The 10,676-nt window shown below is 49.7% G+C and overlaps 1 pseudogene; it reads left to right on the plus strand.

The window, feature by feature from the left end:
- The first annotated feature begins 5,216 nt into the window (after nt 1-5,216).
- On the plus strand, nt 5,217-10,395 carry LOC102021214 (annotated as a pseudogene).
- The last annotated feature ends 281 nt before the right edge of the window (nt 10,396-10,676 follow it).

A 10,676-nucleotide genomic window follows, 5' to 3' on the forward strand; every position in this document is an offset into this window, starting at 1 on the left:
AATAATAACTCCTTTTACAGATGGATAAGGCCAGGGATGAAGTCACGGGCTCTATGGAAATGCGGTGAGAAGGTCCTGACCCGGGTCTGCAGGTCCCTGCTCCAGCTTGACCAGCCCACTTGGACCTTTGTCACTGGAGAGCCACTCTGCCTACATAGCTTTCACGTAAATGGAGCTCTAAATCAAACTGTCCCTGCCACCATTCTTCCACGGGCTTCTGATTATAATCATGCTGATGCTATTAGTACAGGGGTGTTTAAAACTCCTATAAAACAAGAGCTAATTGCTGATCTGCTTAATTAAAGTGAGCCTCTTGTTGTCACATTTACAAAGATAAATGAAATAATCAGGTGTGGACTAATGAGAGATAATTAGATTATGTAGTCCCAATAAATAAAGACCAAAATGCTCCAAATTGTACCTGTTGGCCAGAGAAAGACCATGCAAGCTCCCAAGAAGAGCGTGTGAGCTTGCTGTACATTAACAGCGGCAAGCGGTGAGGGAACCAGCACCAGCTCAGCTTGGTTACTCAGATTTGCAAGACGCAATCAGGTCCACTCTCTGCCTTTGGGACTGGAGCCCTACCAGCTTCTAACAGCTAGTCTTAAGTCTCTTCTTAAGATAGAAAGATATACAGCTTGGAAATAAATGTAACAACTCAATTCTTGATGTACCTGACCTAATTTACTAATGAAGGTTATCTATGAATGTAGCATGGCAAGCCTTGCTCTTCTGTCTCACAATAATTTACTAATTAGTTCACGAAAAACATTGCACAAAGTATAAAAATAAAAGTGATCCAATATCGATGTTAGCTGAGAGCAAGCAAATTTATTTATTCCTGTGTCAGAAAACCAAAACTGCCCAGCGCCATGTCTCATCCTGTCCTTTCAAGGCCAGCCCTGCTCCACTAAAACACACACACAAAGGAGAAAGGAGGGAAAAGAAAGAGAGAAAAAGAGAGAGAGAGCTGCACTCCCTACAGTCTTCCTACAGAAGGCCCTTAGGCTGAAGACAGGAAGCCAAAACCAAAACTATTCCACACATGAGCTGATTGGTATGACATTGAAGATAAGATATTTATTTCATTCGGATAAAATACAGATGGCCCAAGACTGATAACATATCAAAAGGAAGTGCCCTCCCCAACTGATGGAGATTAGTATGCCTAGAAAAATCTGATAAACTGGCAGTTTCCAAACTCTTGATTGCATGGGCCAGTATTACATATATTTATACACACACATACTCACACACACTCACACACACAAGCACACACTCTCTCTCTATTCTATATAAACACAGGTTTTATATATATACACACTATGTATTCTTCCTAAAATATATGCAAAACCTTTTATTTTTCCAATTAAGAATTTTAGAAGAAAAAAATCTATCCTATTATTTTACCATAAAAATAGAAAAAATATAATCTTGCGCAAAGGGAGGGCCTTCAGGTGGGAGCCAGAGAGCTTTACTGAGAACGCTCACTATTGTTCTCCTCTCCTGGCTTATCCTGCACGAGTAGACGATGCATCTCAGACAGGCGCCCTCTGCAGATCCGAGTGGCCACCACAGAGCTAAGCTGTTCCATTCCCAACACCACGCAGGTCCCCGAAGCCCAGGAGCCGATGCATTTTTCAAGTCAATATTCCAGGTCCTTCTGTAGAATCAAAGGTTGATGAGAAACAGGAGAAAGAAGCCAAAGCCACGAAGGCCCACGGATCCACAGCAGCCCCTTCTGGTCCAGCTCATCGCTGACTGGGCTGTGGCCTCCAGACAGGGCCAGTGCAGCGGGAGGACGGAACCATGCGGCTGGGTCGGACTTCTGGGACCTGGGGGACATCTGGGGGATGTCGGGCCAGCCTGTGTTCCAAGCATCTCCTAATCTGTGCTCTATGAGAATGGTAATTTTGAGCAGCTTTGTGTAAAGGGGGAGCTGGCCGTGGGGCTGGGAAACGGCCAGCACATTCGCTTCACTTCCGGTCCCACCCACATCACTGTCCCTCAGTCTCTGGCCCTGCTCCTTCATAACACAGGGATGGCACCGCCACCCAGGACACGCAGGGGACAAACAGATGGGCCAAGAAGTAGAGAAGCGCAAGGCGGCTGTCCTTTTCTGAGTCCAGGCTTGCATTAGTGGATCTAGAGTCTTAAAACTGCGTTTGATGCTGTGTTAAACCATAAGTCTTAAATGCAGGATAATGTCAGCCTATGCAAAATTCTGCCCAGTAATTCACTCAGAGGGCCTAAATAAGTGGGCCCTGTCTTCACTCCTGAAGTAATATATTCCTGCTGTCCCTAGGAACCGGGGCCTGGATACGGGGGAGGGAGAGAAAGGCGCTCATAGATCAAATGTCTCAAATGTCAATAAATGGCAGAGGAGAGTTATGGAGCGCATAAGGGAAGGAGGAGGCTCAGAATGTGGGGCTCAGGGTGCCCTTTGACCCCACTCAGAGAAGCCCGTAATAAATCCAGAGGTGAGGGACATCTTTAGATATTGGAGCCATCCCAGGAAGCCATAGAGAATTTTCCAGCATCATAAACAGTTTGCAAAAAAAAGATCTCACGTGGGAGACAAGGGCGGAAAGGTGGATGAGGGGAAGCCACAGGGTTTTGTTTCTTTGTGGTTGTTGTTTTGTCCAAAAAAGTCTTCATGCCCCTGGGTGGGCATTTGGAACCTCCTCCCCTAAGACAGTGTGGGCTAAGGGGACAGACACCCTCGCAGGGCCACGGGGACTCTGCCTGTGCCATGGCACAGGGACCCGGGGCTCATGCACATTCTGGGCTGTGCGGGGCAGGCCCGTCTCTCATGAAGCCAGGCCCTTGCAAGGGTCAGAGTCCAGGACAGCTGCACCGCCTGTAAACCCCGCACCTCAGTTCCCCACCTCAAGCCCATCGTGCCTCTCATGCAGGTCCGGCTGCAGCTTCGTGGCATTTGTCCAGGACCCAGGCCCTTCCTTCCCACCTGGGTGCTCGCCGTTCAGGAACAGAGGGGACGAGGACTGGGGGCCCCACCCCGAAACGGTGTCCCTCACGCTGCGTGTCAGAAAGAAGATCTCACTCACAGCCAGAGATGCCACAGCCCAGGAACCCAAGGCACCAGCTCTGCCACACCAGGACAGTCCATGGGGAAAGAACAGGAGAAAGAACCTGGAAAAGCAGCCCGCACCTGGGGAGAGGAAGGACGGCCTTGTTAGTTAATTGCTTAATTACCTTTGTTCCACTCAGTTAAATTCGCTGAGAATGGAGCGGACTTAGGGACACTGGGGACTCGGACATAGAGACAACCGGGCCTGCAGTTAGAGAAGATGAGCGTCTATTACGCGAGCACAGAGGACCCTTGGTCCTACCATCCAGAGCGCATGAGGAAACCGACCCCGCAGTGGTCATCAAGATGAAAACGAGGTGCCACAGTGAAGTGCATGACCCGTCATAGCCCCTCCTCCTCTTGCTCTCCCTTCATCTTCCTTTCCTCTTTCCTCCCGGCCCTCTTTCCCACCGTTGGTATGACCATTGCCGCGAGGTGTCGGAGGAGGGTTAAGGTACACACAAAGGAGGCAGAGAGGAAGAAACACACACACACACACACACACACACACACACACACACACGGTTAGAACCAGGAAGTCCTTAGAAGATGACATTTCAGGCGGGTCCCAGGAATAGATCCAATTCTGAGAGTCACAGAGGGCAGCAGCAGCTTTCTCCCTGGGAGGGGAGCGAGAGAAGGCCACCAGCTAGAAGCCCAGGCCAGGCTCTCAGCTGAGCCCGGAGAGAACCGGATAACAGCTGGGACAGGTTTGGTACCAAGAGCCAGGAACAAGCCGTGGTGCCCAAGCCAGGCGTGTGGGGATGCACATGCATGTGACCCCGGCCTCGTCACGGAGCTCCATGCTCTCACAAGCGGGGAAGGGGGGTGCCTCAGAGCATTCATGCAAATCCTGCTATTATCACTAATCCTTACAAACTCCAGCTTCTGCCCTTCTGTAGATAGGTGTTTGATAAATAGGTGCTAAACATGAATGCTCAAAACACACTCAAGGGTGCATGGCAAGGCGACACTGGAGGATGAACCAAGCCCCTTGGGTCCTCCAGTCTCAGTGGAAATGTGGAAAGTGGAATGCATTTTACCAAATCTATCTATCAATTAGGGGGTAGAAAGTTCTCAATTTGTAAGCTAACATGTAAACACTTCAGCTACAATTCTAAAATTTGGCTCATCCATTGATTATGTCAAAGGTAGATATTGGAAAAAAATGGCTATGGCCATTATTCAAATGCACACTGAGTTGGAGAGAAACTGCCTCAGCACGAACAGCAAAGCGAAGAGCCAAGGACCTCACAGGGCTCCTCCTCTGGGTCCAAGGGGGGGGGGAACATCAGCACTGAAATGGGAAATACCCTGGGTGGACCCCACACACCTCTCTGGGCTAAACACTTCTCTTTCCCACTCAGGCTCCGGAAGACAGTTACACTGCAGAAGCAAACCAGTGTCAAACGGGGGGCTGAATAACTGAAATAGGGATGCAAACTCTATCTGGGTCCCTGGGATTGGACGTCACTTGTCTATGATGTGAAACAAGCAGCACTATCTCACCAGCATACTAGAAAAGCACTCGTACATGAAGAAACTGAGGTTCACAGACCAACACAACACCCCTAAGCTCAGGAAGCTATCAGAATACGCCAGTCCTCCCTCACTAATCTTTATTCTGTGGATTCAGTGCAACATTTTATATTGGGCACAATACAACACAACATCAGCAAATGTTGTGACATAGAACACTCTAAGACAGGGTGATAGCTTTGCCCACCACCCCCAGTCTGTCTATCCTGACTCCAAGCAGCAGCGACATCCACACTTCAGGGAGCAGACCCTTTCTCTCTGGAATTTCCACTTCCCAAGTCTCCCGCACAGCCCAGATTAACATTGCATAGTGTTAGGGTGATATTCCCTTCTGATACTGAAACCTAATGTTTTTGATCAGTTAGAGGCTGGTTTGAAAAACAACCAATTGATATTTAACTCACAGAGCCAGTAACCACTGCAGTTTCACCTCGGACTCTCTCGGTGGTGAATGATTTGCTATGTTTTCGAATGCATAACAGGCCTTCAGGAATGCAAAAGAGTGGATTGGCTTTTTCTCTCTCCCTTTCTCAGAAAGTCTGAAGTTCATTTTCACTCTTGGCCTGTGGGGCTTGGAGCACACGGGATGAACATGAGGAAGTGCTGCAATTACCACACCAAGTTCAAGGCAAGGAGTTGCAGAGAGCACCAGCTCCATTCTGAGTCTCTGGTGCTGTCTGGAACTTGGACGGCACGGCGGCCCCACAGGAGTGTGATGATGGGGGTGAATGGGGAGCCCACTGCTGAGGGATACCTGCACTCTGCCCACGGGGCTAACATCCATCCGATCCTCACTGAAGCCTCGGGGTATGGACACTCTGTGGCTGTCTTAAACGGGAGCTCCTGACGCCCAAGGACAAGGCTGGTGGACACACAGTTCAGGGGCTCCGGCACAGGTCAGTCTGACTTTAAACCCTCTGCCCTTCCCCCCGCCTCCGCCACTCATGGCCATGGACATGGTCAGCTGTGAGTGCATCCATGCCCTCAACTCTGAAGTCAGCTCTTCTGCAGGGAGCCTCGTGCAAAGCCACCACAGCCTGGGAACCATGGCAATGCCGGCTCCTTTCCCCTCTGCCCCTTTACCTGCCGTGTGAGAAGGCACTTAGCCTCAGCTTCTTCCGTTGCGAAAAAGAAGTAAGATTCACTTGAAATTTTAAATAATGTGATGACAGTTTGTCGGTATTTTGGCCAAAATACAGGCACCTTTTGGGAGACGTGACAAATGATGGGGAGCCTTCCGATCGCCGGAAATCAGTGTGGCCAGCTCAGGCTTCCACTGTCCCACTCCACAGTCCTGTGGCCGTGGTCTACAGACCTGTGTTATCTGACCCATCCATTTCCTACTAAGGAATTTAGGTACTTACCCCAGTGCCTGGTACATATTCAGTGCCAAATGTGTTTTTACCTAACGCCAGAGTCCCTGACGTGGCCTCTGACACCCGCTGGACGCCCTAGGAATCACCTCTGCTGGGAAGCTGCATGGCACCTGCTTTCCACTGTGAGTCGACCCTACTCCTTGGTCCTGTCTCCTTCTGTGGTGTCCCTGTCCCTACCTTTCCACCAGCTATATGTGGCCCAGCCGCACCACAGGAGCAGAATCCCCCTGATAGTGACTGCACAGCCTAGGAGACTTCCGCCATGTTTTAGGAATCTCACATTTCCCTGCAGGGACAGGTGCAAACAAGGCTTCCTTATCTTCCCAGGTCCACTGTCCTCATGCCAGGAAGAGCTGGGTTCTCAACTCCTCTAACTGAGGGCGGTTCGCATTCATGGGCTCCCATTCCCAGAGACTCACAATCCTCCTTCTCCACAGCATGGTGTCTGTACTGCATGGGAGACACAACCTCCTACCCAACAGCAGGACTCCACAGCGTGGTGAGCACCCAGTGGGAGGTCAGTGCATCTTTTCCTTGTACTGCCAAGCACAGTTTCCATAAGGAATGTGAGGTGGGCAGCAGTTGAGCACCAGAGCAACTACACATGAAGGATGGAACCATCTCGCCTGACCCTGTTACCAGAGAGTGCCATCTTCCCTGACATTCTTGTTCAGGATGGCAAGGATGCTCATGTTGACACATCCAGCAGTCACCTCGGCTGCCATGGTATTTGACACCCCAAATTCATGTAGTCTGCAGAACATTCTTGGCAGTCTCTCAGTTCTTTAATGTTGAGGGGACTTTCTTCTCTTCGATTCTCCAGCCATATGCCCTGCCTCTGTCATGGTCTCACATCCCATGTCTTTACATACCACGCACTGGCAACAACTCCGAGGCACTTTCTGAACTCCAGAGTGAGTGATCCCATGTGGCCTAATAGATGTTTCCAAGTCCAAATGTCTCAAAGTGTAACCCTGATGGTCCTCCCACTCCAGTCAGCATTTCCCTCTTCTGCAGCATTCATCATTGAGCCCCAAATTCAGTCACAAAGTTGTTGGGTCCACAACTAATGCAGCATCTGGCTGCCTCAGTACCTTATGCTGTAGCCACTGTCCCTGGCCTCAGTCTCTGTGAGAAACTCAAAACTCCTTAGCTCTCCACTCCTCACACTGTATTCCCAACACGGCAACCAAAGCAAGACCACAGCAGGTTCAGGCTCAAAACCCTATAACTGCTCAAAATTTCACTCAGAATAAACCTGCCCATAGGATGGCTCACAAGACCCTGGATGATCTTGTGATACAGAGGCCCAGTGGACCCCTGACCTCATCTTCTACCCCACCTTCCCCCAGTTCACTGTGGGACAGCACCATGGATACTGACTCTCACATGAATTTGGTGGACTCCCCCCAGAGGACCTCTACTCAGCCTGCCCCACAATCCACATGCCAGCTCCTTCCTCATTTCCTCAAATCTTTACCAACAGTCACCCTCTCAGTGAGGCCATTGGGACCACCTCAGTACTCTAGTCACCCGCCCCCTGCTACCCCACCCAATACTTTATTTGTCATATTTAATTGTTTTGCTGTCCCCTTGGCATCAAAGCTCCACCAGGGCAAGCCTATCTGTTGGATCCTTTCTCGGCTACATTGCTGGTACCTACAAAACCATTCTGCCTCCATATTTGCTGAGCAAAGTGAGTGAATTAAAGTGGTAATGCAGTTATGTGCTTTGACTCAGAGCATATCACAACAGAACCTGTAACTATGGTGCACGCAGCTAGATCCTTCTTTCACTTTTCACTCTGACCCAGAACTCTAAGTATATCCTTAGGGAGTGACTTGTATACTAGTACTTGGTTAGAGAGGTCAGGTCCTCAGAGCAGGAGGTGGAAGTCACCAAGCAGCTAGGCCTCCCTGGCAGCATTCACATCTACCACCAGCCACTACCCTGGGATGCCCCTGAGGGGAAGACCCCACCTAATGACCTCATGCATGGTGGTGTATGTAAATACACTCCATGCTGTTCACCCAACGAAATCCCTTGACTTCTCAGATCAATCCCATGGTTAAGCCAGAAAATGACTATTTTTGCTAAATGCTCAAGCATACACCCAGGTGCCACATTGCTTTGGTGGCTTTTGGTCTCTCTCATGAATCTTGCCAGGTCCTCCTGTGGGTCATCCAGGGAACAGCCTGCCCAGAAGTTGCTGCCCTGCCACATGGGTTCCCATCCCATCCACCACTCACCGCTCACTGTAGTGTGATGGCAAAGAGACTTCATTTTGTGTCTAAATTCCACTTTAGAACTCTTAAACTTCAGATGAACTCACTCTTGTTCCCCAAATCATATGTTAAGCAGTTTCCATCTGTAAGTAGATCTATTTCTGATAAAATGCTGCTTCTGACAATGCTGCAATAACCCCATGACTATGACTATCACCATGTGATTAGACAAACTCTGTACTCTGCCTTCCTGGGAATAACTGGCTATTTTTAGAAACTGAACAACTGCTATATAAACTGTTTCCCTATGTTTGTGGTCAATGCCTCTGACTGACAACAGCTGGGGTATTGGCCACATGTGCTACATAAAACCATGCTTGTTCCCGTTCTGACCTCCGTGAGTGCTTCTGGCTTCTTGCTGTAACATGTTTGGAGACCCCAGTGAGATGCTTACAGAACAGGCCCTTGATGGAGGTGTCCCGTTCCTCCTCAGTTTGCTGTTGGCCTTCAGTGGCAGGGCACCCCAGCTGACTTCAGCTGGACTCCTGGCACAGTTACAGGGCAAGATTTTGGTTGATGGGCCCCCAGGCTCCTGGATGCACCAGCCCAATCCCTTGGCTTAGCCAATGACTTGGTTTTTGTTTCATGGTTGGTCTTGTCAGTTTTGGTTTCTCTCTCTAAATTCTGCATATTAATGGTCAGTCAGGAGTGGTTAATAGTTCCCAGGGCTGTTTTGTTTCTCTGTTTGTTTTGTGTTTTCTCCAACTACACCCATGATTTCAGATCCAAGCTGAATCTGCGACCTGGTTTGGAGGACTAATAATACCACAAAGCATCCAACCCAATTGCCCCACATCATCACAGGAACACCTGTCCTCTCCACCCTTGCTAGTCTTGGACTTTTGTTAGTGCTGTTGGCGGAGTGGAGAGGGAGGATCTGCTGAGGTAAACAGTTTTCTCTGTGTTCTAACTGGAGTTATCATGGGCTCAACAACCAGACATCCTACGTTGCCCTCAGCTCCCAAGGAGGATACTACACTTTTTGGTTTTTCCACTCTGCCACCACCCTATCCTACCTCTCACCCTCCTTTCCACCCTCAAGGCAGCCCTCTCCAGAGCCTATAATCATTCCAAAAATAAATTTGCCTCAGCTGGTTGAAACTGCTCAGATGGGGTTACAACCAGGAGGCAGATGCCTCCATCTTCAAGGTTTGGGTCATTTTTCAAGGAAGATTTAAAAAGCCGTTTGGAAGACAACACTATGCTACACTTTAAACAAGGGCCCAGATTTTGAGGAAGTGACAGACCAATCCCAGCTGGACATTTATGAGTCATACAAATTTACAGAATTGTCCCACAGGAAAAACAAAAATACAAACTGGGCATTGCATCTTCCAGCTGCATGAGTGATGTGACAAAGATAAAATCTGGCCACACTGAGGTGGATGAGATGATCAACGAGCCCCCTGAGGATGACTACATAGGGGTGACCAAGAGGAGCCCATCCCTGCCAGAGGCCTACAAGAGCCAGCTGCTCCCAGACTGGTGGGTGTCACAGCCCAGCACAGACTTGCCATTGGTGATCAGGTACCCTGCCTGTGACCCACATCTTACAGCCTTCTCCCAGACAGTGATCAGCTTCACTACAGGGGCACACTGGTGAGCTGAGCCACTACCACCTGCCCTGAGGGCTGTCACCTGGCCCTGAGCCCACCAAGGGTATCCAGCACCAAGCCGTATGGACCCAAGGGTCTGGAGATGGTCTGCTTCCCACTGGCTGACAGTATTTATCCCAAATGAACAACAGAGAAGGGTGACACAGAAGCTGTTTGGGCACCTGGAATGGGGGGTGCCCCTGCACAGCAGCTGCCAAGATGTGCTCTTCAAGCAACTGTGCCAGGGTCACGTGTTCTGCAGTGGCAACATCGTGGTGTACAAAGACAGATCCAACAAGCTGGACTTGGTCCAGATCTTCTTTGACAGGATGCTCTCACTTACTGAGCTGTTCACACAGGCATTTCTCTTCTGTCACCCACACCGGCCTTGGCACACTACCATTACTAAGAGAAAACTACTTTTGGTATTGTCCTTAGATGCCCATCTAAATCACTCCACGAATGTCAAGAGCACAGCCAGTCCCAAACCACGCCTTCCCAGAGAATGACATCTGTCAAGTTACTCTTTCCATGGCACTTGCTGAGTTCCTCTTATGAACCACCACCTTCAAGGCCAATGGGAAACCTGTTATCCTCCACCCCTCCCCTCCCCATTTCTATATCACAGCCAGCACGTTCTGCCTCTTTCATCTCTGTGTTGACTTCAGCCACTCACCTTCCCTCACGGTGGCTGAGCATCACTTCTCAGTGGGCCTGCTGTCCACCCCCACCCCTCCTCTCCCTGCCCCAGCCTCTGCTCTTTATGGCTGTCTGAACAGTAAGTCCCCAA

Source organism: Chinchilla lanigera, unplaced genomic scaffold (assembly GCF_000276665.1).
Source record: "Chinchilla lanigera isolate Chin_1 unplaced genomic scaffold, ChiLan1.0 scaffold00008, whole genome shotgun sequence".
NCBI lineage: Eukaryota > Metazoa > Chordata > Mammalia > Rodentia > Chinchillidae > Chinchilla > Chinchilla lanigera.